Genomic DNA, 6,685 nt, shown 5'->3' with positions numbered 1-6,685 from the left:
GGGAGCAGCAAGGCCGCCTCTGGGCCTCCTCTTCTCCAGGCTGGGCAGCCCCAGTGTCCTCACCCTCTCCTCACAGCACGGCCATCCGGCCCTTGGGCCGGGCTTGCTGCCCTCCTCTGGGTGCTTCCAGGGGCCTTAACACCCGTTGTAGGTTGGGGAGCCCACAGCTGCAGACAGTACTCCAGGTGAACCTGCACCAATGTTTAATATCGTGAGAGAATCACCTCTTTTGCCCGCCTGGTTATGCTGTGTTTAATGCATCCTGAAACATGGTTTGCCTTCTTGGTTGCAAAGGCATATGGCTGACTTGTGCTGAGCAGGCTGTCAAGCAGACCTAGGTCATGTGGTTTTTAAGGGTTCATCTCTTTCATTTGAAAGTCTGACAAAACATACAGTGCTTCTGTTGCATCATATTTCTTATAACATGAGAATGAAAAGCTAATTTTCATAAATGAATTTAGGAAGATTTACCATGGTTAGCAAAGTACTTTCCAAAGTATTTAGAGCACACATACACACAGAGAAAAGTGTGAGAAAATTTTTGGTAAGTATAACAATGAAAATGTAATTTTGATGATTATTTTAACTATACTTTTTCAAAACTTGTTCAATAAATTATCATAAAGAACTCTTAAAAGACATAAAAAGAAAATATATTTTTCCACACCAGTGTATTCCCCAAATCATAATTTGTATTATATCCTGCAAGAAATACCAAGTACAAATGATCAAAAGCTCTTTCTAACTAGCCACTGCTAAATTTAATGTTAGTCTGATCTGCTGACATGTGTGAAGGCCATTGCATTTGAAAGCCCAGTCCAAACACAGTACACAGCTTGAGGACACCCTTCTCTTTTCAAAAGAAATCAGGTGCCAGGTTCCTTTTAGCAAGCAGATCTTCCTCTAACTGTCTTCCTCTCTTGAGCAGATGTTTTCTGTGAAAGGTACATGACAATTTCAGAATGTAATTTCAGTTCAAGATACCTTTTTTTTTTTTCTATTCAAAACCCAAGATTTCTACAATTGTAAAACTGTAGTCTAAATGACTGCTTGATGACAGCGAAAAATACTACATTATAATATGAGAACTAGTAGTATATGACATAAAAATACTATATTGAAAATACAAAAACAAAAGGTATATTGAAAGAAGGATTTTATTGTTGTTGTCATTACCAAAATAAACTTTTTTTTTTTTTCTGTGTAAAAATTCTATCTCATGTAATGTGTTTTTAGGGCATTTAAAACTCAAAATAGGAAAGCTACATGCACAAAACAACCGTGTTAGTATCATCAGTTTTCAGTCATAACTCAAGCAGTAGAATGGTCATTAGGAAAGAAGCAACAGTTTAAAAACTTACTCTGTCCATGTCAGGAAAGAGGCTTGAACTAAGTCCTCACCTCTTCTTTTACTGTCTGAAAATGGGATAGTGCTGTTCTGAATATATTCCCATTGAAGCTATGCTGCTGTACATAAAGTATTAGTAATCAGGATGGACAAAGTGATTGCTTTAGTCTGATCAATTTCTGTTCTGGAGGCTTTTTGGTATAACGTCCATATATATAACCCTGTACGTACCGCAGAAGGGTGTTGAGAGAAGTAAACAAAAACACCTGGCAGTGGGACCCCATATATTTGACAAGGAACACTGAGTGAACAAGGAGATTTGATTTCAACCCTCTGCAAATTAAAATGAAATCAAACCCTCACTGGACAGGTGACATCTGTTCATTTATGTTTGATTATGTAACACTTTTTTTATATCCTTTTCTTTTCATCTCCCCATCTCAAAGCAACAGCCTTTAGCCTGACTATAGCATAACACTGCTAAAGAGATCAGACCTGAAGCCATCTTTCAGAGATGATGGATGGAAATATGGAGACTGCAGAGATGTTACAATTTGAGACACTACTGAAACATAATATATTGTAAACAAAATATAACAGAAAATCTATTTATGAAGGCATGGTAGACAAAGAAGAATTTTCTCAAACATTTGCTCTCCTCCACCATAGCATTGCAGCATTTTTCTATTTCTCTAAAATATTTTTTATCACTTCTCTATTTATTTTAGAAAAAAAACTACTTCAAGTACATAATTTTCTTGATAACATAATGAGCGCCGTCCACTTTACAAGACTTCTGTAAATAGCATGACAACTTACAGCTCCATTTAGAATATGAGTACAGGAGTCTTCTTTCCAAATTGTATTTCCAATTTGCAAGGAACAGATTAATTTTTACTAAGGTCAGTCTGACGACTGAATGAGTAAAGACAGCAACAGATATCAGAGTACTACAGATTGAGAAGTAAGGGCAAGCAGAAGTCATTACTACAAGAAATAAATTATCAATGTTACGAGTAATCTAATTCCATTCAACTGCAAATTACCTTAATCAAAGCAGTCTAATACCAGATGCAGTAGAAGAGTTCTTGCTTCCGGAAAGGATCCTGTCAAATGTCTAACAAATTACTTTTGAGATTTTTGAGGTTTCCAAAATACAAGGCAATAGCAGAGCCAGCTAAAATATCAGAATTATTGTCGTTAATTTATTTTACTCCCGTTTAATTATGCTTTAAAATATATATATATTTCTTCCATTATAGCAGCTAAATAATGTATGAGATAGTTTCTACTTATATCAATTATAATTACCTTGGAGCAATTAATAAAGATAATCTATAACAATATAGAGCAGCATGTTTTTAGGTGTAATTTCTCAAACGAGTATCATGAATATTCAAATCATGCTCATTTTAATCAGAAAAAAAGGAATGATGACAAACAGCAATCATTTCTCAACAAGAAAGCCATTATTATTCAACAGATGAATTATATATATATATATACACATGTCCATATATACATATGCTCTTCAGGAATACATTAATTGTATTGTATTCATGTTGTTCAGACTTCGTGACAGCAACAGCAAATGCGCCTCTTACACAAGACTCCAAATGAAGAGTTATTACATGTTCTTATGTTGCTGATCACAGGAAAAAGATCTGAGAAAGAGGGTGATTATTTCAGAAGCAGAATTACCTCATTTTACCTGATGCTGAGGCAGGCTGACCACATTCTTCTATCATAAAGAAAAAAGAGGAAGATTAATCACTTGCATGTTCTAAGCATAATTTTATTTCCCGTTTATCAAAAAAAAATAAAAAAAAGAAGAATTAACAGAAATGCTTCACTTGAATTATTTATGCTACTGTCTTATCCATTTAACATCATCTACTAACACTAAACAACAATAAAATAAATACTGCTTCTGTCCTGAGTACTTAAGATAATTATTACTGCATTAATTGGTATAGCCTTTTAGGTTGTATGTATAAAATCAAAGAAGTACAAGTTCTCACAACTTTATGTCAAATAATATTTTTTTGTTTGTTTTAAAGACTTAAAGTTGTTTATAAATATGTAAGGTAGGCTAACCTGCATCCACCTTCAGGCACTTCTTTCCCTTTACCACTTAAGCTGTTTTACCACTTAAGTTGTTTATTTCTCCTCCACACCATGCACCTGTGAATGACATACATTGAAAAAAGACCGACACACTCAGGTCACCTTGCTTTTCCTTGGGCCCAGAAGTGGAGGCCATAGAATCTTCACTCATTTTAAACACAAAAGATTCTGAGTCTACTCAAGTTTCCAGAGTATCTAAAAGTTCTGAAGGATGCTTTGAGTCTCCCCATCTTGAAAACTGTAGATCTACAAATTAAAAATGAGTGTTTCCCTGCAATATCATGAATGAAAGCTGGTAGGCTAGGAGAAGATCAAATTACAGGATCAAATCCAATGCCAAACATGCTTGGAACTCTTATACTGAACAGGCAAAGAAACAATAATCACATTTTGTATTTATAACTTAGCTTTTCCCAAGAAAAGATAACTTGATGTAGTGCTTACCTTAATTTTAAGGTGGCAGCTGGTGCCTGAGAAAGCATAGCTAGCAATCATCAGTCTCTAGATTTTTGGAAAACTTATCACGTGCTTAAATCCTGCAACTAAAGCAATGTTATAGTGAATAAATAAATAAATAAATAAATAAATAAAACTTATACCCATTACCCCTTGTCCTATCAATGGCCACCACTGAGAAGAGTTTGACCGCATTCTCCTTAAATTGTCCCCTCAAATATTTACAGAGGTTGATGAGATCCCCTCTCAATCTCTTCTTCTCTAGGCTAAACAGGCCCAGCTTGCTTAGACTTTCCTCGTAAGACAGATGCTCCAATCCCTTAATTGTCTTCGTGGCTCTACGCTGGACCGTCTCTAGAAGTTCTACGTCCCTCTTGTACTAGGGAGCCCAGAACTGCACACAGTACTCCAGCTGTGGCCTCACCAGAACTGAGTAGAGGGGAAGGATCACCTCTGTCAATCTCCTCTTAATGCAGGCTAGGATCCCATTGTCCTTCTTGGCCACAAGGGCACACTGCTGGCTCATGGTTAACTTGTTGTCAACCATGACCCCAGGTCCCTCTCCACAGAGCTGCTCTCTAGCAGGTCAGCGCCTAGACTGTACTGGTGGCTGGTGTTCCTCCCCAGGTGCGGGACCCTGCACTTGCCCTTGTTGAACCTCATGAGGTTCCTCTCCGCCCAACTCTCCAGCCTGTCCAGGTCCCTCTGAACGGCCACACAGGCCTCTAGTGTGTCAGCCACTCCGCTAAGCATTGTATCATCTGTGAACTTGCTGAGGGTGCACTCTGTCCCTACATCCAAGTCATTGATGAATAAGATGAAGAGCATTGGACTCAGTACTGACACCTGGGGGACACCACTAGTCACAGGCCTCCAACTGGACTGCACCATAGAGCAGAACCCTCTAAACTCTGCCATCCAAACAGATCTTGATCCACTCCACTGTCCACTCATAATCCCACACTTCTGGAGCTTGCCCAGGAGGATATTATAGGAGACAGCGTTGAAAGTCTTGCTGAAGTCAAGGTAGACAACATCCACTGCTCTCCCCTCATCCAGCCAGCCAGTCATCTCATTGTAGAAGGCTATCAGGTTGGTTAAAGATGACTTCTCTTGATGAATCCACCTTAACTACTCCTGATTGCCTTCTTTTCCTCCGCATGTTTAGAGATGGCCTCAAGGATGACCTTCTCCATCACCTTTCCAAGGATGAAGGTGAGGCTGACTGGCCTGGTGTAATGTTGGCTTTCTTCGAGTCCTCAGGCACCTCTCCTGTTCTCCAAGAACTTTTGAAGATGATAAAGAGTGGCTTAGTAATAACGCCTGTCAGTTCCCTCAGCACCCTCAGATACTTCTTTTCAGGGCCCATAGATTTGTGGGTGTTTAGCTTACCTAAATAACCTGTAACCCAATTCTCTTCAACCAGGGGAAAGTCTTCCTCTCTCCAGGTTTTCTCTCTTGTTTCTGGGCTCAGTTGTGCATGGAGGCTAGCTTTAGCAGTGAAGACTGAAGCAAAGAAGGCATTCAGGAACTCTGCCTTCTCTGTATCCACCATCACCAAGGCACCCACCTCATTTAGCAGTGCACCCACGTTTTCCTTAGTCTTCCTTTTGCTGCTGATGTATTATAATGATGAGAATGTTAAAGGCAATAATGTGTTGAAATGTCTCAAAATGCTTCTTTCTATGTATGTTGTCTTGTTAGGGAAGACGCATAAGACAGAAAAACAGAAAATGGCTAGGCAAAAAATAACTGGCAGTGATGGCTGGGCAAAAAATAACAGACAGTGATATAAAACCTGTTTTTCTGGGCTGGTCAGGATTTCCTGTTACACTCACTTAGCATGATAGACCAAAAAGCTTCTCTTTCCACATATGCTATTTTTCTCTATTTTCTGACCTGTAAGAGAAACTAGAGGCATCATACTTCATATATATATATATGCATCTTATATATATATATATATATATATATATATATTAGATGCACTTTGGTAACCCAGTGAAGGAAAAAAGTGCCTGCCTTTTTTGCCTTTCATGTCCATTGTCTTTTGCAATAACTGGTATCTTTATTTCAGGAGGACTTCTTAAGAGGGAACTTATTATGCAGCTGCACTTAAGTGCCTAACCTAGATGCACCAGATCCCACTGTTTTTATTGTTTTCCCCTCTTTAATAATTTTGAAATCCTCAAGGACAAGTTATCACAAACAACCAATTACCCTGGCCAGGTAGAAAACAGAGTTTAAAAATCCCACTTCACAGCAGCATAAACTCAGATGATCAATAAAGTATCATAATATCTGCACTGTGCTGTGGGCAGGAGAGGCAAGATCTTGTAAGTGACTAAACAATGAAAAAAAGCTTTGATCACAGCCTGCACTTTTTTAGTTACTAAAATAAATCAGTCTTGAGAAAAATCTGCAGGACACCAGTCTTCATTAATTCCTACTAATAGTCATGTTAACATGAAAGATGACCACACTTTACTTAGGAACTTCAAATGTTCTTATACAGTGTTATAAAAACATCATCACAGAGAAAGTATGATTTTTGTTTGTTTTCTTTTGTTTTTCTTTGCATAGTTAAATAAACACAAGGTCTACGTGTTACCTTTCATCATTACTGACTACCCTTTTCCAGTACTGGGCACAGGGAACAATTATGCAATGTTTTCAGCAGTTGATAATTACTTTTTCTTCACACTAATATGACCAGACTTCAGCAGTATATCTTTACTTTTGTTATTACTATTA

The 6,685-nt window shown here is 37.9% G+C and overlaps 1 long non-coding RNA gene across 3 annotated transcripts; it reads right to left on the bottom strand.

The window, feature by feature from the left end:
* Positions 1 to 621: 621 nt before the first annotated feature.
* LOC121062242 lies at positions 622 to 5,845 on the bottom strand. 3 transcript variants are annotated; one of them, XR_005815486.1, is made up of 7 exons: positions 5,502 to 5,845; positions 3,920 to 4,017; positions 3,446 to 3,532; positions 3,050 to 3,089; positions 2,395 to 2,465; positions 1,362 to 1,681; positions 622 to 935 (listed from the first exon to the last, which is right to left on the bottom strand). It is a non-coding gene; the product is annotated as an uncharacterized LOC121062242 (long non-coding RNA). The 3 variants fall into 3 exon arrangements; XR_005815485.1 differs by having other exon boundaries at positions 627 to 935; positions 1,362 to 1,467; XR_005815487.1 differs by having other exon boundaries at positions 627 to 935; positions 1,362 to 1,464.
* Between the last annotated feature and the right edge of the window lie 840 nt (positions 5,846 to 6,685).

Source organism: Cygnus olor, chromosome Z (assembly GCF_009769625.2).
Source record: "Cygnus olor isolate bCygOlo1 chromosome Z, bCygOlo1.pri.v2, whole genome shotgun sequence".
Classification (NCBI taxonomy): domain Eukaryota; kingdom Metazoa; phylum Chordata; class Aves; order Anseriformes; family Anatidae; genus Cygnus; species Cygnus olor.
This window is presented reverse-complemented; position numbering and strand designations above follow the sequence as displayed.